Here is a 2,867-nt window from a genome sequence, read left to right as displayed (position 1 = left end):
CTGTTCAAAACATCGGCATTCGCACGATAACGGGTTTACCCACTATCGTTAAAAATTCGGTCCTTCTAAAATCGACAAATTTCAAATCTATTCAAAACTCCATTCGTTCCCAAACCAAATCAATGTTCTACAAAAATTCTTTCTCGAATCATACTTACATCTGACTTCTAGGTAAAACACACCCTCCCCCAAATACTAAACGTAAATTGAAACCCTACCCACTCTCTTGGGCAGACCAATAAATCTAACCATTTCTTCTTAATTTCCATCCACTAGTAGAGGCATAAGCCTGGAATAGTAAACGGCATAGCCATCCCTTTCAAAGCAAAGCAAAGCAAGATCGTCACCAGTTGGGCACCCTTTATAGGACCCTCTCAATGGAACCAAATCGAATCCGTCCAAAACATCGGCATACGCACCATAACGCGTATGCCCACTATCGTTAAAAATTCGGTCCTTCTAAAATCAGCGAATTTCAAGTCAATCAAAAATTCTATTCATAGCCAATCTAAATCGATGTTCTATAAAAACTCTTTCTCTACCCATGCCCACATCCGACTCTTAGGGAAATCTCACACCCCACCAACCACAAAGCGTAGAATCAAACCCTACCCTTTGACATGGGTTGACCAACAAATTTAACACCACCTTCCTAAAACATCCATCCACTAGTAGAGGCAAAAGCCTGGTATAGTTTCACGGCTTAGCCATCCCCCCAAAGCAAAGCAAAGCGATCGTCACCAGTAATTCTCCAATCTTCCAGACATCAAGCTCAACCAAAATTCATAGCTGCTGTCACTGGAAAAACGGAGGACACCCACTGCCACGCCGGAGCGACTAACCTGAGGAAGGAGACGACGACGAGACCAGCGAGATCCAAGAAGCCCCCCGACCAACCGAGGACTAGATACGGATAATACGGACGCGCATAATCGATCCACGGTGCCGCTCACATTCTGTACGAGGACCGAGGACTAGATACAACGACCGAAACGAATAATACGAACGCGCATAATCGACCCACGCTGCCGCTCACATTCCGTACGGGGACCGAGGACTACGAAGATTCGCCGGACACACGGAGGATTCAGCCACGCCAAGTGATCCGAGTCACGGGATTCCATAAACCCGGACCCGTGTTCAACACTCGTAGAACTCACGGATAAATCCCCCCGAGCGCGCCTGCATAGGCCACGCTGCCCGTCCGGGTATACGAGCCAACGCCACTTATTTGAGCGGGCCGGACGTATCTACCCGGATCTTCCCTGATTGTAACCGACTCATTCCCTTATTGTCAAGGTGGTCACAACCCCGTGAACCATTCCATGCGGTCACGCGGACGTGAACCATCATCTCCAAACCTTATATAACATTATTTATATATGTAAAATAATAAAGACACTGATTACTCGAAATCAACCGAGTATAATTTCTTTAGCGTGACGGAGTTTCACCACCGGTGGCTCCGTTACAATTGGCGCCCAACCAGTGGTAAGAAGACCACGATACCGGGAGCTACACAGACGACTTCGCCAAGATGGGAAAAAACAATACAGAGCGGATCCAGGAGTTGGAAGAAAAGGTACAACAACTTCAATCGATTGTGGACGATCAAAAGGCAGCTCACGACAGTCTAGTCGCAGTCTAGTCGCAGCTACATGAAGCAACAAATGCTATTAAACAACTAATCAATGACACAGATACAAAAATAACGATTGAAGCAGCAAAACGTAAAAAGACATCCAATTGGTGAAGACAGCAAGTCGAGACAACACTAGTACGAGAATTAGCAATATTGAACTAACAATGCCGACTTTCAGTGGCGAAACGAACGAGCACCCAAAACAATTCCTGACAAACCTGAACTCGTACTTGTTGCACAAACACATCACCCAGGCTGATCGAATGATTACAATTGAAAATTGCATGAGAGGAAAAGCTGAAAATTGGTTTACCATGATAAAAGATGTGGCACCAAACGAAGATATATTTAAGGCACTTTTTCTGAAACATTTTTTCTCTGAGGACCGTCAATGGGACATCTTTACAAAGTGCACGGAAGCAGGGAAAAAACCAATAAACAGTAACTTCCAGGAACATTTTCATTATTGGATGACAGAGCTGAAGTTCCTGGACTCTCCAAAAATGGATGAAACACAGGCTATTAACCTAATAACGAAACATTTCCCTATAGCCATTCAGGCGTACATACAGACAGCGCAAGAAAAAAAATTCCTCATCATATGGGAAAAATTGGGCGAATTAGAAAATAGTTACAACAAACAGAATAGCTCCGTTCAGCAAGTGATAACTAATAAACAACCATTTACTAGTCGGTATGGTCGTACATACGACAACCAAACACAGCCGTTTACTAGTCGACACGGTGACACGAATAGTGCTCAGCCGCAACAAGTCACAGGCCGATATGCACAAGCAAAATCTACACAACAAAATAATGCTCAACAACCAGGTTCACGACAACCAATGGGTGGGACAAGTGGACAGACACAGTTTGCGTCAAAGATAGGTACAAAAACAATCAGATGTCTTGTATCACGCGATGACACGAATAACGAGTCAGCTATTGAAGAGGGAGATGTAGATATCGATGACGATAAAAAAAACATATACGGGGAGGCTATGGTGACGGAAGACCAATAGCTACTGATCCCATCAATTCCGAAAAACACATACAACGAATCTCATACAGCAAACAAAACATAAGGCTACAACCTCACAGGGAAAAAATTAACGAAACGTCTATAATAACTGCAAATGAACTAACGAAGGACGAAGAGTATGAAATCCAACTAAACAATGAAAAAAACGGTTGCCCATACATACACGTGAATATTCAGGGTAAA

The 2,867-nt window shown here is 43.8% G+C and overlaps 1 pseudogene; it reads left to right on the top strand.

Moving 5' to 3' along the window:
* The first annotated feature begins 1,537 nt into the window (after nt 1–1,537).
* Nucleotides 1,538–2,664, top strand: LOC132940745 (uncharacterized; annotated as a pseudogene).
* Nucleotides 2,665–2,867: the final 203 nt, after the last annotated feature.

This window comes from Metopolophium dirhodum, chromosome 1, assembly GCF_019925205.1.
Source record: "Metopolophium dirhodum isolate CAU chromosome 1, ASM1992520v1, whole genome shotgun sequence".
NCBI lineage: Eukaryota > Metazoa > Arthropoda > Insecta > Hemiptera > Aphididae > Metopolophium > Metopolophium dirhodum.
This window is presented reverse-complemented; position numbering and strand designations above follow the sequence as displayed.